Genomic DNA, 16,049 nt, shown 5'->3' with positions numbered 1-16,049 from the left:
TTACTATTCCTGCTCGCTTATTTGCAATGACTTCTTTAAAAAATACCTGTAAGATGGCATAATTTATATCAAGCAGTTACAACTGCTCTAATATCAGAGCCGTTGTAAAATCCCATCTAACAGAGTCAGATGCACAGAAAATCTACAAACATATAAGGTATTAATAGTAACAGTTTAAAGCTCAAAATTAGTAATAGAGTAATAAAGCAACAGAGTAATAGAACATCTCGTATGTCCCAACCAGATATCTACTAATGTAAGCTGAAGAACAACATAAAATAATGGAACTGATCCTCTTCTAGTCCTAGATACTACAAAACACAGATTCTTCTTCAGACTCGTGTATGTCCTACTATAGGGAAACAATCATAGCAATAATACAGAAATTAATTAATAAAACATTAACAGACATGAATTATCTCACATATGAAACACTTTTACCACCATTTAATTAAAAGTCCTCAAAAGATCAATATATTTTGTACTAATGTCCTTTTTGTAGCAATAGTGTTACAAATGCAGAGAGTACAACCTATAGTTACTGGTTTGTTTCAACCTACCTACATCATTCTGTGGGCTTAGATGAAGGCTAACACTTCCTTGCTACATGTTGTGATCTAGTTAAAATATATAATCTTGTTTACATTGATATTTAATAATTAAACGTCACAATTGTGGAAACAGAGGAGCAACTCTTAGTGTCATTAGATAACACCTTCAAAATTAAAAACTAAAAGTAGAAATACCATTAAAATAGATGTAATATCTGTCAGAATTTCTGTATAAAAGTGATAATGCGTCACAAAGAAGCACATTACGATGTCTCCTAATAGAGATTATCTGTGCAGAAAACATCACTGGTTTAAATGTGGAACCCAGTCTACAGGATACAAAACTGGGGTAATACTTGAAATTCTGGCTAAAACCAGTGCACTAATGCTCCATTGCTTGAATATTAAAGCACTGATAGCCTCAGCAACAGACAAATAACATATGACTCTATCTAACTTAAGTAAGGAATATAAATGTCGTTCAGAAAGCCTTAGGCTCATTTTCGTCTTGTTCAGTGTCTTATTGATGAAACAAATTAACTTTATCAAGGTGTTTCGACATTGTACATCTACTTTCATATCTCAGTTGCCTCAGAATGCTTTTCAAAGAACATGTGGGATTTTCTCATGGAAGCTGTCCACTACTAAACTTGCTATATCACTGTAAATGAGGCATGTTTCTGATATCCAATAAATGTTGTTAGTCTTAAAACAACTTATAATATGGAAAATCATATTGAGAACTAGCACACGAAGAAAACTGGTAAGGTAAATACAACTAAAAAGATTGATACAAACAATGGCATATAATTTTAAGTAATTTTATTTTGTAGCCAAAAGTGTCTGTTATACTACACCAGAACCAAATTTTATCAGGTTCGAATTTAGGTGATGATGAACAAAGATCTTTCCTTCTGAACCACTTGATTAAGTACAGTCTTACAAGTGGACATACTTATGTGTAAACAAATGATATCCTTGAAACTTGACAGGTTTGTGGAGGGGTTAAAATTATGTAATACTTTTTTTTCTTGTGTCCAGTTTTACTTTTGAGGGATAAAACACATCTCAAAAAGTAATTTGGCATAATTCAGAGGAAATATCTTCAAAGCAGTTACACAACAAATGTTTCTCATAGAAAAGCTGATATGTAATTGACATTCCTGGGAACTGTTCAATCTTTACAATAATTTGAAATTTTCCAAAATATCCCATCAACACTAATTAATTTTGAAAAATAAAATCTTTTATTACAACATAAATTAAATAAGTTTTCAAGCCATATGCATCCACATGTAATAAAGCTGGTTTCTAAAATATCATTTTTGGAAAATATGCTGTACACAATGTGTTGGAGTATTCTCAATGTACCTAATTAAAATATCTAAGCGTTCATTATTATTCTAATTATTTAATTTCCTTATATTTGTTTTTTGTTTTAAACCATTGTTTTATATTTTTCATTCATATTTTTTAATTTTTAGATTGTCATTTCACATATGTGAAACTTGTTAACCAAAAATAAGAAATAACTCATTATTACGACAAAAAATAATTAGAATAATGATAATCTGCAAAGAAATGCTTAAAACATAACTTTCTTACATCATGCACATAAAACGAACGAAATTTTTTAATATAATATATATGACAGAGAACACAATATAACACAGAATTCAACAGGATTTCAAATTGTCACAGGTGATCCTCTAAATATCCTAATTTGCATCCGGCATATTTCAGTACACTGGTAAGACTTGGTGAACAGAATTGATTATGTACTAGTGACTGCAGCTTGATTATATTGTTTCTCAAGTAGTGACGATATTGTAATAATTCAACAAAACTGGATCAGAAAATGTTTTTACTAAGCTGTGATAATGATGAGATTAAAGTTTGACATCCCATTGATAATGAAGTCATTAGATGCAGATCACAAGCTTGGATTGTGAAAGTATGGGGAAAGAAAGCGACAGTGTCGTTTTGAAGGAAACATCACAGCATTTGCTTAAGCTATTTAGCGAAATCACAGAAAATCTAAATCAGAACGGCAGGACATTGGTTTGTTCAGTCGTCCTAAATGCAAGTCCAGTCTACTAACAACTGCACTACCCTGCTTGGTTTTTCACCAAAGTTCTTCCAGCATCGACAGCCATATACACCCTACGGTTGTACCTGTACCATTGAGTTCTTTTGGCATCACCAGATGAACAAGTTTCTTGTCCTTAGTTACAATGGATTTTTCGCAATGAACACATGCCTTTTGTTAGTTTTAAAGGAAACTAAATGTTGAGTTTGGACTGAGAATTCGATAACCTCTTTTTCAAGACCCAACTCTCCTTGTGACAGCATCTAAATCTTACAAACAAACGTCTAACCATGTCAAAAGATATTTGTAAGATGTTTTATATACTGGAGATGGAGAAAAATCTGTATTATTTTTTAGATGCTTGGGGTGGTCGCTGTAAAACAACAGTTTAGAGCATCATACCTGAACACAAGGAACTTGTTCATTTGGTGACCCCAAAGGACATTAGAGGGATACAGTTTTGATGTTGGCAGAAATTTGTGAGAAGTTTTTCAGATCTAGTTCTGTTGAATGATTATCATGTTGATCTCCATTTGAGAAACAGTGCAATCAAGTTGCAGTCACTAACACATAATTAGATCCCTTCAACAAGTCTTACCAGTGTACTGAAACATGCCTGATACAAATAGGGATATTCAGGAGATCACCCACAACAATCTGAAGTCCTGCTGAATTTTATTTAATATTACATTCTCCATAATATGTATTACCTGAAGAAATATCCTTTGTTATATGTGTATAGTGCAAAACAACCTTATGTTGTAAGCATTTATTTGCAGATTATCGTTATAGTAACGATTTTGCGTCATAATAACCGGTTATTTACTGTTTTCAATTGACAAAGTACACATATGTGAAATGATAAACTAAAAAATAAAAATCGTGAATGTAAAATGTAAAATAATGGTTAAAACATAAAACAAATATAAGTAAATCATTGGAATAAAAATGAATATTTATTTATATTTATTAGTTATGTTGTCAATACTCCACCAGCACATTGTGTACAGCTTATTTTCCAAAAATGGCATTGCAGAAATCAGCTTTATTACATATGGATATATGTAGCTTGAAAGCCTCTTTAATTTACATTGTAAATAATATTTTCATTTTTCAAAATTAGTCAGTTGTGATGGGTATTCTTCAGTATTTCAAATTATTACAAAAGTTAATTACACAGTTTTCTAGAACATTAATTGCATATTAACTTTTAAACACAAAAAATGGTTAACATATCGCCATTTTGAAGAACTCCCCCCCCCCCCCCTAAACCTAATACACTAAATTATCTTCTGCGGTGTATTTTCTCCCCTTTAAAGTGAATCTGGAACACTAACAAAATTAAATATTGCGTTGTTTTGACCCCTGTAAACACCTGCCAAGTTTCATCAGGAACATTTATTTACACTTGGGAATGTTCCATTGTGAGTGCTGTACTGGAAACCAGTCTTCATGAAAAGTCTGGGGAAATATTTTAATAGAATTTGCGAATTCATCTTTCCAGATACATTCTCCTGTTTCCGGCTACTTGCAGCACATTTGTCCAAAGGATATAGATTTGTAATCATTTCTTCATTTCATAGTGTTAAGACTGTGTTGTTGCCAGCAGCAAGTGATTATATAATATTGGAATCCGTTATTTCAATGCATACTGGCAATCCTCATCAATTTCATAATCACATCTTCCCCAAGTGAGCTGCAGTTCCTTTCTACAAAGCAAAAGCAATAACAAACAGTCCTGGACGTAAAATTCGTCTTAAAGCTCATGTATCATGATTGTGATTTTTTAAAACCAATAGAAGTTGTTGTTAATCGATTAGAGTCTCTCTGTTAATATCACTGGTTCCATCAACTAATAAATTAACTTTCATTTATGGGCATTGTGCCAGTTCAATCAATTAATCACACTCTAGTGCAGTCTTTTAGACATAAAGTGAAACATGTCCCAATCTTAATATTTATTAAATCACTTTGAAATGTACTTATATGACACAGTTAGCCAGTGAGTATGTTGACAGTCACTAACACCAGAACTCCTTTCTCCATAATTAGTTTTCAGAATTTCTCTCTACTGTTTAGCTATAAATGTTTTCTAGGATTCATGAAATCGATAGTATATTAACATCATCTTTTACAGAGGTCTCATCAAAGTGGCATCACTAAAACTCTGATCACCAATTTTGTAGCTATTTATTACTTGACAGCACAAATGAAATTCTCTCGTACAGTCAACAGCATTGAATCATTATTACTCTAAAACATCATCAAAACATTTCATAACTAGACTAATCCCCAAAGTCACATAACAAGTTACATAAGTTTCACAACAGCAAAATTCAGTAAATTCATAGATATTGCTTTGTACTTCAAACTCATAATTTGTGCCTAAGAATGTTCATATTACCTGTAAGGTGTCAGTATGACAATCTTCACTTAAATTTGCAAACTGTCCATCTGCTGTGTGAAAATTAACTTCCAAAGCCTTTTGAAACTTTTTTTTTCCTGATGTTCCTGATGAAACTTGGCAGGTGTTTAGAGGGGTCAAAACAACGCAATATTTAATTTTGTTAGTGTTCCAGATTTACTTTAAAGGGGAGAAAATACACCGCAGAAGATAATTTTTTTTTCATTATATCTGCTCAGTGCTTCGAAGCTCCACATTACTTCTCTTCATAGCCCTCTCTAATCACTACTAGTTATAGGACAAAGAGTTTTTACAGGCAACAATTTTTAATGATGTCCTGACTGGCTTATATACAACAGTACCGTATTAGCAACATTTTTACATTTCATTTTATTCACTTTTAAGAAAGCAGTAGCATGACAATGTTTCCAATGTACTGTTAGTAGGAGCTCCCTGGCCTCCTGTCAGGCTGAAATAACGCCTAGTTACCTCTGAACACAGTACCACACACTGCTGGCTGGAACAACTTATCGTCTGTCATGATGGATATGAAACAGATGAAGCAAATACACTAAATCAATTCAACAATTGCAGTAACACTAACAATGTAACTACGCAAACATATACAAATATCAATACATAGCTGGTGCCACTCAGAGGAAATTGATTACTTAATGTGTGCCAGGGATGTTTCATTAATTTTGTAAACATTACACATTATATCACAACTTACTTGTTGATGAAAACATAACCTCTGCAATACTTTTGTAATTTTGAACACGTTACACAGACACAAAATTTCAACAGATCTATTCAGATTACACTGAGGTGACAAAAGTCATGGGACAGCGACATGCAGATATACTGATGGCAGAAGTATTGTATACACAAGATATAAAACGGCATTGCATTGGCTGAGCTGTCATTTGTACTGAGGTGCTTCATGTGAAAGGATTTCCGACGTGATTATGGTCGTACTATTGGAATTAACAGATTTTGAACCCAGAATGGTAGTTTAAGCTACAAGCATGGGGCATTCCATTTCGGAAATCTTTAGACAATTCAATATTCTTAGATTCAAAGTGTCAAGAGTGTGCTGAAAATACCAAATTTCAAGCATAACCTCTGACCACAGACAACGAAGTGGGCGACGGCTTCATTTAACGACCTAGAGCAGCAGCATTTTGTGTAGAGTTGTCAGTGCTAGCAAGCAAGCAACTCTTGGTGAAATAACTGCAAAAATCAATTTTTGGTGTATGACGAACGTATCTATTAGGATAGCGCAGTGAAACTTGGCATTAATGGGCTATGGCAGCAGACGACTGATGTGAGTGTCTTTGCTAACAGCTTGACATCGTCTGCAGCTCCTCTAAAGGGCTAGTGACCATATAGTTTGGAACCTACATGACTGGAAAACCGTGGCCTGGTCAAATGAGTCCCAATTTCAGTTGGTAAGATCTGAGTGTAGTGTTCAAATGTGGCTCAGACCCCATGAAGCCTTAGACCCAAGCTGTCAACAAGGTACTGTGCAAGCTGATGGTGGCTCCATAATGATGTGGGCTGTGTTTACAATGAGTGGAATGGGTCCAGCGGTCAAACTGAACCGGTCATTGACTGGAAATTGGTATTTTTGGCTACCTAGAGACCATTTTCAGCCACTTGTGGACTTCACGTTTGCAGACATCAATGTAATTTTTATGGATGACAGTGCTTCATCTAACTGGGTCACAATTGTTTGCAACTAGTTCGAAGAACATTCTGGACAATTTGAGGGAACAATTTGGCCACCCGCATAACCTGATGTGGGATATAATAGAAATATCAGTTCGTGCACAAAACCCTTCACTGGAAACACTCCCACAATTATGGACAGCTGTAAAGACAGCATGGCTCAGTATTTCTGCAGGAGACTACCAATGCCTTGTGGAGTCCATGTCATGTCGAGTTGCTGTACTATGCTGGACAAAAGGAGATTTGACACTTGGACACTTGTAGCAGGTATCTTATGACTTTTGCACCTCAGTGTATAGTAAAATAGGTGTATATATTGTAATACACAATTGTACTTGATTCTTAATAATAAATTTACATATTAGACTGCTAAATACACTGGAGAGCCAAAGAAACTGGTACAACTACCTTATATCGTTTAGGGTCCCTGTGAGCACACAGAAGTGCTGCAACATTATCTGGAATGGACACGACTAATATCTGAAGTAGTGCTCGAGGCAACTGACACCACGAATCCTGCTGGACTGTCCATAAATCGATAAGAGTACTAGGGGGTGGTAATCTCTTCTGAACAGCATGTTGCAAGGCATCCTTGATATGCTCAATAATGTTCATGCCTGGGATGTTTGGTGGCCAGCACAAGTGTTTTAACTCGGAAGAGTGTTCCTGAAGCCACTCTGTAGCAGTTCTGGCCGTGAGGGATGTCGCTTTGCCTGCTGGAAATCCTCAAGTCCGTTGGAATGTGCAATACATGAATGGATGTAGGTGACCAGACAGGATGCTTATGTATATGTCACCTATCAGAGTAGTATCTAGATGTATCAGGAGTCCCATATCACTCCAACTGCACGTGCTCCACAACATTAAAGAGTCTCCAACAGCTTGAACAGTCCCCTGCTGATATGCAGGGTCCATAGATTCATGAGGTTCTCTCTATACCCATACATGTCCATCCACTCAATACCATTTGAAACGAAATTCATCCAACCTTGTAACATCTTCACAGTCATTGACAGTCCAATGCCAGTTTTAATAGACCTAGGTGAGGCATAAAGCTTTGTGTTGTGCAGTCCTCAAGGGTACACAATTGGGCCTTCAGCTCCCAAAGCCCATATCAATGATGTTTCATTGAATGGTTTGCATGCTGACACTTGTTGATGGCCCAGCATTGAAATCTGCAGCATTTTGTGGAGGGGCTGCACTTCGTTATAGTGAACGATTCTCTTCAGTCTTTGTTGATCCCATTCTTCAAGGATCATTTTCCAGCCACAGTGATGTCGGAGATTTGATGTTTTACCGCATTCCGGATATTCTCGCTAGACTCATGAAATTTTCATATGGGGAAATCCCCTCTTCATCGCTACCTCAGAGATGCTATCTCCCATCGCTCATGCACCGACTATAACACCACGTCAAACTCATTTAAATCTTGATAAACTGGCTCTGCATTTGATTACGCATGCCCATACCAGTTTCCTTGGCGCTTCAATGTATATACACATAATTATTGTAGTCTTTGGACAGAATATATTAAAACAACCTACTTTCAGATGAGCCACATAAAGTCGTATTTTGCAAAAGTATCAACAATTTACAGCAAAAGATTTGCAGAGTTGAATAAGTTTACTGTCAAATTAAAACATTTCCCATACAGAAGCATATTTAGCCTTAAATTGAAATATTTGGTTCATGCTAATACTAACCCTACATATATTTTCGTGGACATTGCTGTACACATGCTCTATATATTGTTTAGCCTGTGGTTTTTGCACAAGAAATTAATTGTTGTTTCTGTGCCTATTTCAGATACATTAATATAGTCAGGAACATTCTCAGTACAGCAAGCAGAGACAGAGTACTGATAGCTGCTCATTACTAGTATTTTATGATTACTAAAATTGAATCATTGGTAAAGTACTAACACTAGTGTTCAATTATTCATTCTCTTATTTTTAAATTCTGTTCAGTGGAAGGGAAGAAGGTGGAAGTTCACGATTTAATGTTCCATTCACAAAAAGAGATCAGTATACATTGGAGTGTACACTTGGATTAGGTGAAAGTTGAGAAAGAAATTAATTGTACCCTTTTCAAAGATATCACTCAGGCATTTAACATTTACAGAAAATACAGAAAACTAAGAATGAAAAGAGAGAAACATTCTACACAAAACTAAACAAATAAATAATTAAAAACTTCCAAAAAATGGCTGAAAAATCATATATTTGTGACACTTCAAACTTTCCCAGCGGGTATGTTGTAAATAGTCTTCACGAGTTTGCCACCAGATCACATTGTGCAATTCCATAATATTTAATCGGAGCAACTGTCCGACATCTTCAGGTGGTTCAACCTTGCTGGTGGCTAGGTACGACTGATGGTATCCACAAGGCGACGCCCCATTTCTAGAACATGCGCGCGAAGAATGCACAAGGGTGAAAATCGCGCATGAACAAATGATTTGCAGATAGATGGTGCCATATTCAAACGCCCTCTGCCCAGAATCGCAGAGTGACTCTCCTGCACGTGGGCTGTATACTGCGTTTACTAACAGTGTGGCCAGACGTTTCTCACCAAAGACCGTACTAGACCAATGTTATGACGGGTCTGTTATTGAATCTTGATTTTCGCGTCGTGATTTAACAGCAGCCAATAAAGGGTTCCAGGCTGTGCTCAGTTCAAATTCCATATCCCTGTTGATGAGAATATTGGCTGTATGGATATGTATTGCTTCCTTAATGATGCAATCCCAGAAAGATGGTGGGGATAAAACTTCCGTCTTTTCATAAATCATGCAATGTCCTGTATTCAGTCAGTGTTCAGCTATTGCCGACTTTTCATTTTGACAAGGCGTGTATGGCGCTGATGTGCATCACAGCGTTCTTGTACTGTGCGGCATGTCTGGCCTATATATGCTGCCCCACACTGACAAGGAATCTTGTACACGCCACATTTCCTGAGGCCAAAATCATCCTTAACCGAACCCAACACGTTTCACAGTTTTGCATATGGTTGAAAAACACACTTAATGCAATATCTTCCGAGGACTCTTCCGATTCTTGGCGACATGGTACCAAAATAAGGAAAAAAGGCCAAAGTGGTGGTTGTCCTCGTATCTTTATTCTGTTCCAGATACTGAAGTCGCCTGATCCTGAATGCATTGCATATCTGTCTCTCAGAATAACCATTTTGTCGGAACACTGTCTGAAAATGTTGTATTTCACTCAGTAGGCCTACAAGATCTGTGTCCCAAGGTTCCATCTGCTTTCCTTCGTACCAAAGCATCAAGAAAAGGTAAAGTACGTCTTTTTCCACTTGCAATGTGAATTTTATATTCGGATGGAGCGAATTCAGATGCTGAAGAAACGTAGATAGATTATCAAGTCTATGTGGCCACACCACAAATGTATCATCCACATACCGCAGAAAACATCAGCGTCATACACGCCTTCGTCAACTGGAAAAGTTGGCAGTTGCTGAACACTGTCTGAATACAGGACATTGCATGATTTATGAAAAGATGGAAGTTTTATCCCCGGCATCATCTTTCTGGGATTGTGTCATTAAGGAAGCAATACATATCTGTACAGCCAATAATCTGATCAACAGGGATATGGAATTTCAACTGAGCACAGCCTAGAACCCTGCATTGGCAGCTGTTAAATCACCACACGAAAATCAAAATTTTTTGATAACAGCCCCTTCATAACATTGGTCTAGTACAGTCTTTGGTGAGTAACGTCTGGCCACACTGTTAGTAAACGTAGTGTACAGTGCGCATGCAGGAGAGCCACTCTGCGATTTTCGGCAGAGGGCGTTTGAATATGGCACCATCTATCTGCAAATCATTTGCACATGCACGATTTCCGCACTTGCGCATTCCTCGCGCTCATGTTCTAGAAACAGAACGTCGACGTGCAGATACTGTCAGTCAGCCAGCCCGCCAGATACAGTTAGTGTTAGTTGTTCTCATAGTACAGATGATAGTGCACGAGACTGATCAGACTTTGGCTCAGGTTTGATCCTTACTGCTATGCTATGTCCAATCCTTAGACTGCTCTCTTGTTTGGTTTCAGGAAACCAAACATTGAACACATTTGGTGACACCTTCTCTGGTGGCGTGCTTGAATCTGTGTGCACAATAATCTGATTGGCGAACTTCAGTGCTAATTAACTTAGAAATAACATAACTAATTTCTATTAACAATTATGTATCAACCCAACCTACACTGCAGCATCCTTAGAGGCCTTTCAGACTGTTTCTGACTACCTTGTAAAACTTCATTTGGCCCTTCCAAGAGCATATAGAATCATTACATAGCTTTGGTCTTCTTGTTTTCCTATCTTATTATTATCATGTCAGTAGCTGTAGTTGCATGAAGTTGTTTTGTGCTACTGATATCTTCATTTCTTCACATCATGCTTCAGATTTAACTGATCTTAAGAATCTCCCTTCAGACATGTGCATATGTTGTTTCTTCTTTTTCATGACTGTACAAGTCCCATTTCCATATTTGAATGTCAATGTGCCTATTCTTTTGTAGACTTCTGTAACTATTAAAGTGCTAGTCTTATTGTCATTTTACTTGACTCTTTGAAGATTGATCCATTGGGTAGCTCAGGCTTCTTGGTCTTCTTATCTTCCCATATCTCAAATCTTACCTTGTCATTATGGACCTGTTGTCTTTATGTTATCCATGACTTTTTCACTTTCAGATGCCTTTCTGCTTGTTGTTTGGATATGAGTTTCTGCAAGTTTTTATCTTGTCCAGATAGTTTCCACTGGGTCAACAGCAACTTCCATAAGATCATTTTGGGTCTTGGCTAGCCGCTGTACTTCCGTGGTAGTGTTCCATTTAAGACAGCCAAGATTATCTGGGATGAGTCTACCATTAGTGTTGTATAAATGTATTTCCTGGGCAATGCAACTAAATTATTCCACCAGGGAATACATCTCTTCTCAACCCTTCTGCAGCAAGGCACCTTCTTCGATAGTTTCCATTCCATTATTTGGATTTCTTGATGGCATTGACATTGTGGTTAACAATCATGTCTCAGCTCCACAAGAGTTTCTTGTTATATTGTATATATCAGATGACTGTGTAAACTCACAAAATATTACTGCATGAGTTTTATTTGTTGTCTTAGAATGTTGTTCTGATAGTACAGATGATAGTGCACGAGACTGATCAGACTTTGGCTCAGGTTTGATCCTTACTGCTATGCTATGTCCAATCCTTAGACTGCTCTCTTGTTTGGTTTCAGGAAACCAAACATTGAACACATTTGGTGACACCTTCTCTGGTGGCATGCTTGAATCTGTGTGCACAATAATCTGATTGGCGAACTTCAGTGCTAATTAACTTAGAAATAACATAACTAATTTCTATTAACAATTATGTATCAACCCAACCTACACTGCAGCATCCTTAGAGGCCTTTCAGACTGTTTCTGACTACCTTGTAAAACTTCATTTGGCCCTTCCAAGAGCATATAGAATCATTACATAGCTTTGGTCTTCTTGTTTTCCTATCTTATTATTATCATGTCAGTAGCTGTAGTTGCATGAAGTTGTTTTGTGCTTCTGATAACTTCATTTCTTCACATCATGCTTCAGATTTAACTGATCTTAAGAATCTCCCTTCAGACATGTGCATATGTTGTTTCTTCTTTTTCATGACTGTACAAGTCCCATTTCCATATTTGAATGTCAATGTGCCTATTCTTTTGTAGACTTCTGTAACTATTAAAGTGCTAGTCTTATTGTCATTTTACTTGACTCTTTGAAGATTGATCCATTGGGTAGCTCAGGCTTCTTGGTCTTCTTATCTTCCCATATCTCAATTCTTACCTTGTCATTATGGACCTGTTGTCTTTATGTTATCCATGACTTTTTCACTTTCAGATGCCTTTCTGCTTGTTGTTTGGATATGAGTTTCTGCAAGTTTTTATCTTGTCCAGATAGTTTCCACTGGGTCAACAGCAACTTCCATAAGATCATTTTGGGTCTTGGCTAGCCGCTGTACTTCCGTGGTAGTGTTCCATTTAAGACAGCCAAGATTATCTGGGATGAGTCTACCATTAGTGCTGTATAACTGTATTTCCTGGGCAATGCAACTAAATTATTCCACCAGGGAATACATCTCTTCTCAACCCTTCTGCAGCGAGGCACCTTCTTCGATAGTTTCCATTCCATTATTTGGATTTCTTGATGGCATTGACATTGTGGTTAACAATCATGTCTCAGCTCCACAAGAGTTTCTTGTTATATTGTATATATCAGATGACTGTGTAAACTCACAAAATATTACTGCATGAGTTTTATTTGTTGTCTTAGAATGTTGTTCTGATAGTACAGATGATAGTGCACGAGACTGATCAGACTTTGGCTCAGGTTTGATCCTTACTGCTATGCTATGTCCAATCCTTAGACTGCTCTCTTGTTTGGTTTCAGGAAACCAAACATTGAACACATTTGGTGACACCTTCTCTGGTGGCGTGCTTGAATCTGTGTGCACAATAATCTGATTGGCGAACTTCAGTGCTAATTAACTTAGAAATAACATAACTAATTTCTATTAACAATTATGTATCAACCCAACCTACACTGCAGCATCCTTAGAGGCCTTTCAGACTGTTTCTGACTACCTTGTAAAACTTCATTTGGCCCTTCCAAGAGCATATAGAATCATTACATAGCTTTGGTCTTCTTGTTTTCCTATCTTATTATTATCATGTCAGTAGCTGTAGTTGCATGAAGTTGTTTTGTGCTTCTGATATCTTCATTTCTTCACATCATGCTTCAGATTTAACTGATCTTAAGAATCTCCCTTCAGACATGTGCATATGTTGTTTCTTCTTTTTCATGACTGTACAAGTCCCATTTCCATATTTGAATGTCAATGTGCCTATTCTTTTGTAGACTTCTGTAACTATTAAAGTGCTAGTCTTATTGTCATTTTACTTGACTCTTTGAAGATTGATCCATTGGGTAGCTCAGGCTTCTTGGTCTTCTTATCTTCCCATATCTCAAATCTTACCTTGTCATTATGGACCTGTTGTCTTTATGTTATCCATGACTTTTTCACTTTCAGATGCCTTTCTGCTTGTTGTTTGGATATGAGTTTCTGCAAGTTTTTATCTTGTCCAGATAGTTTCCACTGGGTCAACAGCAACTTCCATAAGATCATTTTGGGTCTTGGCTAGCCACTGTACTTCCGTGGTAGTGTTCCATTTAAGACAGCCAAGATTATCTGGGATGAGTCTACCATTAGTGTTGTATAAATGTATTTCCTGGGCAATACAACTAAATTATTCCACCAGGGAATACATCTCTTCTCAACCCTTCTGCAGCGAGGCACCTTCTTCGATAGTTTCCATTCCATTATTTGGATTTCTTGATGGCATTGACATTGTGGTTAACAATCATGTCTCAGCTCCACAAGAGTTTCTTGTTATATTGTATATATCAGATGACTGTGTAAACTCACAAAATATTACTGCATGAGTTTTATTTGTTGTCTTAGAATGTCACAATTGGTCTTTGCATTCATCTTGAGTGTTCAGCCATGTGGCAGGCATGAGTACTATGTGTTTTTTAGCTTGCTAGTTCATCTCTAAAAGAACCATATAAATTTCGCGTGTTCTGTTTGAAATTTACGGTCAATTTCTTCCATTCTATTGGAGTAGTATATGTGTTTAATTTGCCTGGTTGTTTTGAATTTTTTATGTTTTATTCCAAAAACTTTTGGGAGTTATTTCAGTTTTTTCAGACTTGAATGTGGACTTCTAGGGCTCTATCATATTTTTGGATCTACCATCTGTGTTTACATTTTTGTAGATAAACGCTGCATTTCTTTGCTCATACTACAATGAGCTCAAAAAGGGCCTCTGGTGTTTGCATGTTTGTCTGAATTTATGGTATAAACTCCTGAGCATGCTTTTTAAGCGCTGTGGATCACTAAATGATATTTTATGTGTCTCATATTTTTCCAATTAGTTCTGTAAGTAACGTTGTGGAAGATGATGGTCAGACACTTATGTACCCTTACATTCATGATTTATTGAGCGAATTTTCTAGTGATTGCTGCATTGATGTGGCATTAGGCCATGTAGTTGATCGATAATTACTGTGTGAATATTTTTTATGGAAGTTTCTTATAGAGTGTGGGCTGTTTTGAATGATGACCATTCTACATGTATTTATTAGATGCTCTCTATTGCCATGTGCATTGAGAATTTTCTGATGCTGTTGTCTATATTCCCATTATCTGTTGATTTGTGCATCAAAGTCATCAAATCTTAAAATGATACTGGTCTATCTTGGCAAGTGTTCATTTGGCTTGTCACCAGAATGTATCAATTTTTAACTTGCAGGTTCATTGCATCATGTGCTTTCGTTAGCATACAGACACCGTTTGTGGATTTAGCTATGAGAAAAGAGAGGTGCTCTGTAGGAGATGTGAAATGAGTTGTCAAGCACTAGACACTAGGTCTATTATGTTCCACAAATGCAAATTTGTAAATTATTGTTTTTGAGTTTTACTGCTGGTCCTCATTCGAATATAGAATATCCACTTGAAGCAAAATTATCAGAATAGCGAGAATGTCTTTATTGTACTGTTAGTATCAGATTTCCAAATCTATCATCAGTATCCATCAGTAACTTGAGTTTTCCTGTTTTAGTTAATGTCACTATATTAATAGTGTCAAGAAATTTGTTTCTTGTTTTCTGCAAAGTTTTAGGAAGTTTTGATTCTTCCTTGCATGATGATCTGGTCCCCAAATCCTAATGATGAGGTGCATTTTTGTTGAACTATCATGTTTGACTGAGATTATAATTCTGTTGCTTCTGTTTCCACTGTGCTGAGTTTATGGTCGATTTTAGCTGATGAGCATGAGCCCAGGGCTATTGAATCAGTGGCGTCCAATACACTCCTATTGTAAAGTACATGTGCACTCTTATGATATAAACAGACAGAAATAGTTCCAGATTCTACATGATATTTATATAATGAGTTGTATTGAGTTGAAGTGAACGCAAGTGAAAATGCACAGTTGTCATTCATATGAAGGATGTAGATATTTACATGTGATATTTAAAAAATATTATTGAAAAAATATTAGGATATGTGTAGGCATATATACTAGACTTAAAAGAACAATTTTAAATTTTATAGTACTATATATTCATGTGCTGCTAAGACTTTTTGATAATTAATTTACGTTGTAAGTATCTAAAACAGAAGTTAAAAGTATAAAATTAACAACTGACAGA

Source organism: Schistocerca americana, chromosome 9 (assembly GCF_021461395.2).
Source record: "Schistocerca americana isolate TAMUIC-IGC-003095 chromosome 9, iqSchAmer2.1, whole genome shotgun sequence".
Lineage (NCBI taxonomy): Eukaryota > Metazoa > Arthropoda > Insecta > Orthoptera > Acrididae > Schistocerca > Schistocerca americana.
Note: the sequence above shows the minus strand (reverse complement) of the source record.